General features: G+C 35.5%; 1 protein-coding gene across 1 annotated transcript in view; it reads right to left on the bottom strand.

Moving 5' to 3' along the window:
* Positions 1-13,363, bottom strand: part of gprs (speckle type BTB/POZ protein) — a 69,392-nt gene extending 56,029 nt beyond the window's left edge. The window contains exon 1 of the mRNA XM_090412251.1: positions 13,326-13,363. The gene's annotated coding sequence lies outside the window, so the exon portion shown is untranslated. The remainder of the gene's footprint in view (positions 1-13,325) is intronic.
* Positions 13,364-13,768: the final 405 nt, after the last annotated feature.

Genomic DNA, 13,768 nt, shown 5'->3' with positions numbered 1-13,768 from the left:
GCGCACCAGTGCGCCCTAGAAGATTTCTGGGTGCGCCCTGTGGTATTCCAGAGAAATATGTGTCCAGATATAAAAATAAATATAGTTACTCTATTATACCTTTTCATTACGGATATACCGCTCTTTTTGTCAAAACATCATTATTATGTTCATTAACAGCGGTTTTTCTTGCAAAGAGAACAAGAATATGGTTTATTCTTGTTGTGTATATTACTTATATTAAAAGTGTTGGAAGTGGATGTTATATGCATATTACTTATTTTCAGATAAATACGCCCAAATAAAATAGATAGATTTCTCAAAAAGAAGCGTGATACTGAAGAATCAAATTCTGGAAGTGAGCAAAAGTTAAGTGCAAGTAAGAAAGCAAAATCGCGGCCTACTAGCAAATATAATGAAAGTTATTTAAGTTTGGTTTCACTTGGACCGGAAGTGAAGATCATCCTTTGCCGCTATGTTTAGTATGTGGATGTAAAATGGCAAACGAATCATTGCTTCCTAGTAAATTGAGTAAACATTTTAAAACTATACGCTCTAATTTACAAGATAAATCTGTAAGTTTTTTCAAGAGATTGTCTGAACAACAAACAAAAGCGGCAAATTCTTTTAAAAGTATAATGGCTGTTTCTGATAAAGCTCAAATCGCTTCTTATCAAGTCTCAGAACTGATAGCAAAAAATATGAAAGATCATACTTTAGGTGAGTCACTTATTCTGCTTACATGCAAAAAAATGGTCATGACAATGCTAGGAAATGAAGCAGCGATGAAAATAAGCAAGATTCCTCTGTCCAACGATACAGTTCACAGGCGTATTATAGAAATGTCTTCTGATATCGAGAAAAATGTATGCAGTAATAAACTTCAGTATTCAAATTTTGCATTGCAAATTGATGAGTCAACAGACATTACCAACAAGGCGCAACTCTTAGCATTCGTCCGTTTTATTAATGAAAATCAAATAGTAAATCAGTTTATTTTTTGCAAAGAATTAAGTGTGTCTACAAAAGGTGAGGATTTAACATTTTGAATAGCTACCTTGATAACTGGCAGTTAACATGGAAGTCGTGTGTAGGCATTTGTACAGATGGAGCTCCTTCCATGATAGGCTGTGTTAAGGGCCTTACATCTTTTGTAAAAAAACAAAATGAGAATGTTATCGTAACTCACTGCTTTCTTCATAGGGAGGCCTTAATGGCAAAAACATTGGGAGAAAAATTAAGAGATGTTTTAGATCAAGTTGTTTAGATAGTAAACTTCATTAAAACAAGACCTGTCAAATCGCGTTTATTCGAAAAGCTTTGTATCGATATGGATTCACAACACAGACGGCTGCTTTTACAAACTGAGGTGAGCTGGCTGTCAAGGGGGAAAGTACTTACCCGTGTACACAAGCTACGACAAGAATTTCTTGCGTTTTTTGAAGAGATGAAACAATTACATTTTTGTAACCTCCTTCGGTGGTTACAAAAATGTAATTGTTTCATCTTTGCATTGCCAGGTTACAGTATTTGGCCGATATATTTCAGCAGCTCAATATTTTGAATACTAGCATGCAAGGGAAAGAAGAAAATATTCTCACATCCACTGACAAAATGAAAGCAAAACTACAGATTTGGAAAAGAAAAGCTGTTGAAGGTGGAAATGTTTCCATTGGTAAGTAACACTTGCATAAATGAAACACTTCCAATAATAGTTGAACATTTAACAAGTTTAGAAGAAAAATTGAGTTCTTATTTTCCATCACTTAACACTGAACAATACGATTGGATTAGAAACCCATTTATGGAAACTTCAAGTGATTTTGGTTTAACATTAACAGAAGAAGAACTGGCAGCTATATCCACTGATCGTGGATTGATGATTAAACATAAGGAATTGTCTCTTGAAGCCTTTTGGATTTCTATAAAAGAAGAATATGTGTCAATATCTAAAACAGCTTTGAACATTTTACTACAATTTTCAACATCAGATTTATGTGAATTAGGATTTTCTACCCACACCACAATTAAGTGTAAAAAGAGAGGAACTCTTCAATGTATTGACGAGGAAATGAGAGTTTGCCTTTCAAATATATGCCCAAATATTGAAGCAATCGCTAGGACACATCAGGCTCATGTTTCTCATAAACACAAGAATGAATAAACTTAAGGTATGTTTCATTTCATTTTTTTTATCGCAGTATTTTTTTTCTGTAATATTTGACTTAATTATTATAACATATTTCTCAGAAATTTGTATATGGTGAGCCTACAATTATTTGTAGGATTTTAAATGCGCCCCGACTTCAAAAATTTTGAGAACCATTGGCCTAGTGACTATGCGCTTCGCAACCATATGCCTGGGGAAGAAGTGTCCTAGGTTCGATTCCTGTCGACGACGTGAGGAGCTGAAGGATCTTCCTCAGCCATAGCCATGTTAGCCGATCTGGCGCATGGGCAGCTGGGTTCCCCCGCCCCCATTTTATCTGGGGTTTTTCATCCTGCAAGCAGGCAAGTTGGCCCCGTGAACACACAGGCTACAGTCACAGGATACCTCCAGGAATAAGGAGTAATCAATCTATTCCGTAGGATTTCGGTTCCGAATGCCTACACGGTAAAAGTGTAGGTCTACGCGTGAGCGTAAATTAGGATAGGATAGGACCGCTTTCTACTCGGAATCGTCAGGCATACAAATTGCCACAAGTTGATTCGTCAGAATTTGCGGTTTAATCTTTAGAAATACTCTTCGTCCTCAGGTTTTGGACACAGTGTACTTAATCGTACTTTGAAGTGTTGACCAAAGATTCGCGAGAGCTGCATCAAATAGCCTTTTGCAGTCTATGTTTGGCCATTTAATAAAATTTGGAAATAAACACTATTCAGATGAATGTCTGCAGCCAAACCTAGAATATCCATAAAGGACAAAGGGTGATCTAATTCTTGTAAATGTAAAAGTAATGAAACTTAGCGGGGTTGGTGGGGGGGGAGAAGGTGAAAGAAATAAAAGAAAAAGAAAATAAGAAGAACATAAGAAAGAAAATAGAATATGGATGATCAGCATAATAATAATAATTGAATGTTATCCGCTTCTCATTTCTTTTATGGATATGCAGCAGTGTTCCTCAAGTTATTCTTCAAGGTCACTGATTAGTGTTGGCGAAGTTGCCTAAAAATGTCTGCTCTATTTTTAACTGTGTACTTTATATCTAGTTAATGTAATTTGCAACTCATCTACTTCATTTCTAAATGATAACATGGCACATGACAACGTATAAAATATAAAACTAAACTTATCATTGAATGATAAGTTGATATTAACATAACACGGAACGAAAATAGGAAAATAAATAAAATAAGGTTTACAGAAGACTAATAATCACTGAAACCATGCCAATAAGTCTAATATGTTACGGTCAGCAATACAGGAAATTAAGATGGCACGACATCTTAATGACATTAAGATAAAATAAATTAAGTTCCATTAATGAGTTAAGATAAGGCAAAATTGAGTTCCATTTTGAATTCGTCGTATTTCAAAAAAGAAGAAGAAAGAAAGAAAGGAAAAAATAATTTTAAAAAAAAGTTCTATCTTTCAACAAGGGTTGTTATGACAGGATTGCAATAAGTGTGTGATGCCCACAACATCCGTTATGACATAAAGATAAATTGTGTTTTAAGTTAAAAAAAAAACTACAATGAAAACAGGAGAATGCTCTCGCAGTTAAAGATGCGATCTGAAACACAATGCATTGCTCCCTAGTAAAAATGCAAAATGCTCCCTTATCAAACAGGAATGCTCCACTTTTAGCATAAACAAAAAACACACAAGACTCTTTTTAAAGAACGCATCCTAAATTTAGTCAATTCGATATTAATCGCATGAAGATTAGTATAAATCATATACTATAATAATTAGATTTACGTTTTTAACAAACTTCGAATGGAAATCACCAAATTGGATTGATCATACAAAATCTTTACACTTTATTTTTCAAAATAAAAATTTATTGGAATTTTCTAAGCAAGCATTTCTACTAAATGAGAATGCTAAATATTTTTCCTTCTATGAAATTAAATGGCCTATCTGAGTACCTTAGCACAGAATACATTTTCGCAATAGATTATGATGTAAGCACACTTAGATGCCTACACAGTAGGGAACTTAATGTCTTGCTTTGCAACACAAAGAAACGTTAAATTGTAGCGTGTGCGTTCAATATTAATTAATGATTAAGGCAAAAATCTCTTCTAAACAATACATTTACATAACTATAACAAAGTTAGAAGATTGCAGGTGAGTTGGCCTGAGGGCAATGAATTAATTTTCTGTAACCTTATCTCTTCGAAGCAGTGATTCTTAATACGACAGGATTCGGTCTCCCCAACCGCAGTATTTAAGGATTTTTTTGAGGTAGCACACTTACTCATGAACAGGATAGTAATAGAAAACGTCAGAAATGGGAGTTGTGTATCGCTGTAGCAGAGCAGAGTCGAGAAATGGCCACAGTTCATCCAGATGAACTGTGATCATTTCTCAACTCTCTTGATTACTTCAAATTGGCAGTTTCTCCTTCCGTCTATTCAGAGCTGAACAAACCATGCAGCAATGCAGTTATCATACTCTCTGAAACTCTGTGTGTGTGTGTGTGTGTGTGTGTGTGTGTGTGTGTGTGTGTGTGTGTGTGTGTGTGTGTGTGTGTGTGTGTGTGTGTGTGTGTGTGTGTGTGTGTGTGTGTGTGTGTGTGTGTGTGTGTGTGTGTGTGTGTGTGTGTGTGTGTGTGTGTGTGTGTGTGTGTGTGTGTGTGTGTGTGTGTGTGTGTGTGATGACAGTATCCTGTTCAGACTAGTTTTGATTATATTGACACACTTCGGCCTGAAATGCCTATTTAGAGAAGAAATTGATGTAAAACGTAGATCTCGTCCCTAGTCTCTATTTTGTAATCAGAATTAATTTTCCTAGACTAGCCATTTTAGGAACTGTGTTCACTGTATTTATAAGTATATCTGTATTGATGGATTATCTGTATGCAGGTTTTAAAGCCAGAGCGATGCGTTAATTTTGTGGCACAATTACTGGAATATACGATTTCTACGAGATTGCATTTCATTATCATTATTTGCATTCGTTAATGCAGAGCATTAATAGAACTATGGATTCTCGAGATTGTTATGCAGATGCAATAGTCTACATAGAATGCGATTTTCCCTCAAAATTATGTGATTATCGTCGGCCTTTCTAAATTTGTAGAGACAATATGACAATAGCGTTGAATTGTAACCAACAAGCGACGCTTTGAATCGTTTAACGTTTGAAGATTCTGGTTCATTCTAATAGTTTTTCACAACCAGCAACTTCTCAAAAAAAAAAAAACTTTCATTTCAGGAGCACAACATAAGCTGATGCCTCTATTTCGACACCCTTTATGCAGTGAGATACCGTCTTACTACGCTTTTCGGAGACGACTTTTCCTGTTCTCTTGATTAATACTCATTGACCAGCTAAGCACCATTAGGGTGTATGATAGTTCCTTTAAAATTCTTGATTTATCTTGTTTGGAATAACGGAAGAAACAATTAATGTCACGAGGACAGCATATAGCATATCCCTGTTAAATACATGTATTCTTCGGCTTTCCTGTTTAAAATGGAAAGAAACGCTAATTCCTTGAATTAAAAAGCATTCTACCATCGTATGTGCCCAGCTAACTCACCTTCGGCTGAAAATTCTTTATGAAATGGTCTTCACGTCCCACTTGATATCTCATCTACTAGCTTATTAATACTAAATTTACCAAAATACAGTTCATTACACTGTAAATTCGTCCATGCCTCGCCTCTCTTTTACTTCTACCTCTATTAATTCTACCTCTATTAGTAAAATTAAACTGGGTAAACATTTGAAAACAACATTTGGCAACTCAAGTGACAGTGTTATTGATGACTTGGTATCATTAAAGGATAAGGAGTCAGACTTGCCAAATGAGTATGGTCATCTAAATCAACGTTCAAGTGGCATTGATCTGGTTGCTGAAGGCCACCTGTCAGGTGAATGTGTACATGCCAGTGTGTTCTCTCTTTCAGTTTCTGATGCTAATTCTCACCTACCAATCAAAATCTTGGGTAGTGATGACAACAAGCCTTTCATCAATTCAGATGAATGTGTGCATAGCAATGTATTGTCCCATTCAGTTTCTGATGCTACAGTTAATTCTCAACTGCCAATCAAAATCTTGGGTAGTGATGACATCAATCTTTTATTTTCTAGTTTTGATATGTCATCTGAGTCAACCATTTCTTCTGTAGTTGCTAGGGATGTCAATCCAGGTTACTTAACATCTTTATCATCTTGTGTCTATGGTATCATCTCTTGAATCTCATGTTAAGGTAGAAATGAAAGATGATGTAGTCCATTTCATATCTTCTAATGTATCAACTGTTTTGCCTGTATTAATTGACTCGTATAAACACCGAAGTTTTCGTGTAATATATGAGGATACATCTAGTTTTTCTAATGTCCCAAGTTTAAGTGATCATCAAGACAGTTAGGTGCCATCAGTTTCATAGGAAACATTCCTTTTTTATAGAAGCATGTGGAGTAAACTGTGTTGTGCAAGCAAGTTCTCCTGAGACAAAGGAACTGACATTTTTAAATAACTGTAATATATTTTATAATTTTGACCTGACCAAATTGTATAGTCTATATTTCAGCATTCCAATATGTTCTAATGTTTTTTATGGAATAGAAAGTATGGCGGGATTAAGAATGACATGGAATGAGAATGACAGATTATTTAGTAACGGATTAAGTGAGTATGTGCATGGAATAAATAGTGCAGAAATACATACACAGAGATTTCTGAGCGATAAACAAAAGAATGTGGGAGAAGTTCAGGGATAAAAACAAGCATCAGTGGGGGTAAAGGATGTCAAGTTAAAAAGGAGAAGAAAAGATATGGTGCTGTATGAGGATTCTATGATTAAGGGTGCGAAGGGTGGTAGAGTAATTAAAGCATGTTATCCTGGGTCAAAGATTAAGGATATAACTGAGGCTGTGAAATTGCAGAAAGATAGAGAAAGTGAGATCATTGCAGTTATAGGGATGAATAATCTAGGTAGCGAAAGATTTTCTGTGAGACAGGATTTGAAGGATTTAATGATAGCAATGAAATCAAAGAGCGAGAGTGGAAAGATCATGAGTGTGCTACCAGGATTTTATAGTGAAGAATTAAACAGAAGGGCAATTATAGTAAATGGAATGATGTCAATTTATGAATGATGACATTTATAAAATGAAACTGAATATTCGTTTTATGAATATCTGGGATGAGTTTGATAAAAGGAAGGAATATTTTAAGAGAGATGGTTTGCACTTAAATGGATTGGGCGCTTGACATTTAGAACATTTATTGTTAAAGGATAGAGTAAATGGTCAAAAACAGGGAAACAGGATTTTCTAGGGAGGCAGGTGATAGAGTCAGCTGTAAATACTACTAAGGTCATTAATCGCTGTGAATTTGGGATTAATTGTTCGCAGAAAATTAACAGTATAGAGAGTGGGCTAATTCACGCACAGGGAGCTTATGGGAGGAAGGGAGTATTGCAGTTTGCTCGACGTATTCGGAATAAGTGCGAAGAATTTTTGTCATTACTTAGTACAACTTAGCCAAAAATTATAGGAATTAGTGAGACTTGGTTTACTAAGAATGATATAGCTATAGGGATTGAATGTAAGGGATACAGTATTTTCAGGCTGGACAGAGATGACAGAATGGGAGGAGGGGTTTTACTAATGATAGACGAAGCGTTAAAGCAAAAAAAAGGTAGAAGTACCTCAAGGTAACAGGTATGTAGAGGGCAGTTCATTCGAGGCTGTTTGGTGTGAGATAGAGATCAACAGGGCAAAATATGTAATCGGTTGTTGCTATAATCCAAGGGATATAAGGGAGGATGTAGATAGTATGTATTGGCAAATTTGCACGATGAGTGAAGGTCGAATAATTATTATGGGGGATTTTAACTTTGGGGACATATATTGGGAGAAGCAATGGTCACAAGGAACAAAGGAAATGAAGTTTATATAGTTGTTAAGAGATAACTACCTGAGACAGCATGTAATGGAAGGACAAGAGATTCGGGAGTGTTAGATCTGGTCACAACATCGGAGAACATATCAATAAGTAATTTAATTACACTGTCTCCACTTTGGGCAAGCGATCATGTGGTCTTGACCTGGGAGATTATAAAATGTGCTGAATATTCTGTTAAGAAGTGGTATATGTGGAATTACAAGGCTGGTGATTATGACAAGCTGAGAAGTCAGCTTTCAGCAGTGCTATGGCATGAGAATTTGAAAGGAAAAGATGTTGATGGTGCGTGGGAGATTGTCAAGGAGTATTTAAAAAAAGCTGTATCAGACTGTATTCCCAGAGTTAGAAGGAGAAATCAAGTAGGAGTAAGATTGATGAATAATATTATTAAGCAGGAGTTGCAGATAAAGAAAAGGTTACGGAGGAAGTATAAAGAAAATGTGATGAGCGTTCCCATGAGCAATACAAGGTACGGTAAAGAGAGTAACCTGTATGGTAAGGAAAGCCAAAGCTAATTATGAGAGGAAGCAAAAGAAACCCTAAGGAGTTATTTCGTTATGTGTCAAGTAAAAGGAAGAATAACCGTGGAAAGATTATTTTAAAAAGTGTTGGTTGTAGGGAAATTACAGAAGCAAATCAAATAGTTTAGTTGCTTAGTGATCATTTTTCAAAAGTATACCATCCTGGTTGTGATAGTGTAGTGTCAAATGTGTCATTGACTGATGAGAGTCTAGAGATAGACGACATAGAAGTGCATAATATATTACAGAACCTTAATGCTAACACTGCCATTGGGTTAGATGGTATATCGGCCCATGTGTTACGAGAATGTGCAAGAGAATTGGCGCCTCCTCTAACCAGGCTGTTTAATTTAAGCCTCAGTTCTGGTCAAGTACCAATAGAGTGAAAGGGGGGAAAATAATTCCACTGCACAAGAGAGGCTCCAATACTGAGGTTGCAAATTATAGACCAATTAATATATCTGAAGTGGTGGTTAAGGTTTTGGAGAAATTGGTAAAAATTAGAATTTAGGACTGGGTGGACAGCAATATGATATTTTATAAGCGGCAACATGGTTTTGTGAAAGGTAGGTCTTGCCTCAGTAACTTGATTACTTTCTATAATAAAGTAACAGTAGAGGTGGATAAAGGAAATCCTTACTCAGTGATATTTCTGGACTTTGAAAAGGCATTTGACAAGATTCCACACAGAACTCTGTTGCATAAATTAGAGCAAATGGGTATGGATCTGAAGCTGGTGATTTGGATTAGAGGATGGCTGGAGGATAGATACCAAAGAGTGGTTTACGAGGGAGCTGAGTCCAGGAAAAGGCAAGTGACTAGTGGTGTACCTCAAGGCTCAGCGCTTCGTCCTCTGTTGTTTAATTTGTACATCAATGATATTGGGAATAGTTTGAAAGGAAATATCCACTTGTTTGCTGATGATGCAAAATTAGGAAGAGCAATAGTTAATTCAGATGATGTAGATATCTTGCAGGTTAACTTAAATAGGCTGACGTTATGGACTAAGTTATGGCTGTCAGTTTAATGTGGCTAAGTGTGGGGTTAGTTTTCACTTCTGGAGGATGAGATCACATGCTGTTTACTATATAACTAACTGAACTGCAAGAAGTTGACGAGGCAAGGGACTTGAGAGTAATCGTGGACAGAGAACTTAAGTTTAAAGGGCATATTGCAAAGATTTCCAAAACATCACATCAAATTACATGGTTGTTGAAGAACACACTAACAAGCAAGGATAAGGAAGTTATTGTTCCCCTTTATAAGGCATTAATAAGACCGCATTTGGACTATTGTGCACAGATCTGGTCAACTGGATTTCTTGGTGACGAAGAAATGATGGAGAGGATTTAGAGGCAAGTTACAAAGATTGTTGCAGGTCTGTGGGATGTTCTCTACGAGGATAGATTGAAGATCTGTGGGCTCCAAAAAGTAGCTGATAGACGTAAGAGAGGAGATATGATAGAAACATATAAATTATTAAAGGAATTTTACAGGATTGATACTAATGACATTTTCAAGACCAGTGCAGGAAGGGAGAGAACGAGGGGCATCCCTGGAGATTATGTAAGAGTGTGGTTAACAAGGGTGTTGGACTAAATTTTTTACTTGGAGGATTGTGAAGGGGTGGAATGCATTGCCTGAGGTGGTTATGAATGCTTCGTCTGTAAATGAATTTAAGGAGACGTATGATATGTATTGTGTAAATAATGGGTTAGTGTATCAGTGTGGGGTCTCCCGCGATGAGTCTTTTGACTCCATGGAGATACCGTTATAATAATAATAATAATAATAATAATAATAATAATAATAATAATAATAATAATAATAATAATAATAATAATTAAATGCACCTGAAACAGCATTCCATTAATATTTCCATTTCCATTGTTTTATGCTATTATCAAAAGACGTGGCGGAACATCCAATACAAGTTATCTTCTAGATCTCTCCTTCTCCTGACATGATAACTGTAAACTCCTTAAAATTTCTCTCCTTCTCCTGACAAGATAACTGTAAACTCCGTTTGTAACAGTATGATCATTCTGTTTTCAAATGTTTTTTCGCTTTATTTATTTTACTTATTACAGCAATTTCTTTTGCTGTGAAAGAGGCATTCATTTTACTAAACTAATGTGAAATGCATGAAAAAATATTTAAAGTTATTTATCAAATAAACAATGAAAGAAGTAAGGAAAATGACCGCTGACAATTTTAGAAAAGGTTTATTTCACAGTATCATTCTTATATATTAAGACCATCCATCATCACAACAGACCTAGAGCTATTTAAGCATATGCCCCTTATAGAGTTTCATTTTTTTCTAATTTTCCATTAATGTTCCATTTGAAATGGCAAAATTTAATGGAAATTCTGAGTAGCTCAGGCGGTGACGAAGGCCTTTGGTTTGAAAGTTCGAGTTCGAATTCCGTTGAGTCCAAGATACGAAGAACTTTTAAACAGAAGGGGGGTGTCATATAGAGGTGGCAGGGTTTCCCTTCTGGAAACTAAGGTTTTTCATCCCTCGATACAAGCAAACCGGCTAGAAAGGAACATGCAATTTTTACACGCCAATATATTTAGGCATAACACTAACCACCTTATCCTTGATTTATGGTTACTAAAGCTAGTCTGGAAAGATCGTGGGCCTTAAAGGCTGGTGTGCATCGCGGATTATTTTAAATATCAACTTTCATTAAATCTTATCAAGCTAGGGAAGAATTATTATTCTCATAATTTCGGATCGTTTTTCCAATAAAAACAGGATTATAACGAATGGGGAAAAAATCATATCTTTCAACAGTAAACGAAAGAGAGAGAATTTTTAACTATGAAATTTATTAGCAGCAACATAGTAATAATACGGATAAACACATTGAAATAATTAGAACTTTGAAGTTCTAGTTACTGAAACAAGTATTTTGCATTTCCTTTCCTTTCCTATTCCTCAACGCCTTTTTATGCGAATCCCATCATTGAAAATTTGACCAGGTTTGACCAATGATTGAGAAAGGGTTAAATAATCCAGGAACCCAGCCCTAGAAACTAAACACGAAATTCTTCAAACCACTTCATGTCTCCAATAAACAAAGTAATGGTTTCACACCGAACGACGAATTTTATCTACCCCTAAAGACAATCACAACTACCATGCTGCAGCGGGACTCGAACAATAACCTGAACTAGAGAGAGAGAGAGAACTGATGATATCCATTGTGCAGGTAGTTGCTACAGTAAGTACAATACTATGTGCATCACTGCAGTATGTAATTTCGAACATTTTCTTCCTTTTATGCCCAGACTGCAAGTGATCAAATTGAGACAAAAAAAAATGGAATAGCCTAACAAAGAAATTTCAATAAATTCGGCATGCGGTATTCTAAACAAACTTTGGTAGGGAAAAAAGGGAAAAAATAGACAGCAGTGTTTTTATAGTATACGTTTTGCAAAATGCATAAGCATCTATTAGGTTTTATATTGTGCGCTAGTTCGCAAGTTATTACTGGATTCTATCCGGATGGATGTTCAGAGATTGAGGAACCCCTTGGGACAAAAATGATCATGCACTTCAAGAAACAATATTCGTTGTTAAATACATTCTTTCTTCTTTCATTCTTCTTTTTCCTAGCGTCATGTCCAGCTAAGTGCTGGGTCCGCTGAAATCCCATTGAAGAAGGGTTGGGTCTACTTCTCCCAGGGTGACCCACTCCATTTTGGAAGAGTGTATGTTAAATACATTACGAATCAAAATTATAAAACCGTAAAGGAGGAATACGAACAACAATATGGTGAAGAGAGAGTTCCTCCGAACAAGTCATGCATCAAACTCTTCTCACGATAAATAAATAATAAAAAAAAGGAGTGTTTCGGATGCTTTGAAAAGTGAAAGACCAAATGTGCTTGCTAAACACAAGTTTGCGGACATTCATGCTTCAATAATAGTCCGAAATTATCAGAAAACGAGCCTCGCAAATATGGTTTAAAAAAGACAAGGAGACTTGTCTTTTTTAAACCAGAATTCCAGACTGCTCGCATTCTGGAATTCCTTTGAGTTACTTACAGTCTTTGTTTCATGGTTAGCTGCTTTCGAAGAGACTGTGGTTGCTGAAATCTCCAAAACCTAAGTTTCCCTCAATTGTTTTATGTTGATTTTTAATAAACATGGTGAATGCGAATCGTTCTCATACACCAGAAGTGCTCCTGTCCGACATTCAACGTGCAGCCGAAGACTTATTCAGATAGCTTCAGGAATGTGTTCAACAACATGATTAGTCGTGTTAATTTCTATATAAGCCATAATGCTTCCATATGGTTTATATATTCATTATGGCTTATATGGCAAAAAATGTTGAAATACATTCAACATTTTTTGTAATTTATTGATAAATATGCATTACATATGCGTTGTGTTTCTTGCTGAACACCTTCACGTGAAAATAGTTCAGAAAAGAACTGTTTTTTATTAATTTTACTTTGATTTTAAAACACTTTTTCTCCGTGATAAATAACAGCGTCACAAAGAAACTTGTGATAAAAAAGAAAGAAAGAAAGAAAGAAAGAAATGGTTTGGAACCACAGAATATCGGAGTTAACGTGCTATCGACACTCGGTAACTCGTTATACGGGATAACAGAATATAACTTGTATATCCTATTATCCTTTGTATTTTCATATGAACAGGTGAAAATTGATGTTTGGTAATTGCTATTAGCTAAAACAATGTAGGTAAAAAACTTACCTGAAGGAATGAAAATTTACCGCAAGTCTAGAGACAGAGATGCAATATAATCCTGGGAGAGGACACAAATACTATCGCAACATATTGGTCAGTTGACATCTCGGAAAATTTATGCCATTGAAGAAGCAAACATTTGTGAAGGTTGCTGGTTTATGTACGATCTGAAATATACAAAAGAGCGTCCTTAATTTAATTATTAGTTTTAATAATGCCAAAAATATATGTAGAGTTAATTCATTTCAAATGTATCAAAATGTATTATCGTTTAATAAAAGATTTCAAGTGATTTTCCTGTCACCTTTCGCGATGAATCCATTTCTCAAAAATTCCTACTCTTATGCGATTCATTTAGAGTAAATTTCAAAATGTATTCCTACCCATTTAATTTGTTTTTTCAGTCTATCCTTCCGTATATATTAATTTTGAACTCTATATGGACCGAT

Source organism: Typopeltis vanoorti, chromosome 22, assembly GCF_054136105.1.
Source record: "Typopeltis vanoorti isolate ZY-2024b chromosome 22, IOZ_Tvanoo_1.0, whole genome shotgun sequence".
NCBI lineage: Eukaryota > Metazoa > Arthropoda > Arachnida > Uropygi > Thelyphonidae > Typopeltis > Typopeltis vanoorti.
This window is presented reverse-complemented; position numbering and strand designations above follow the sequence as displayed.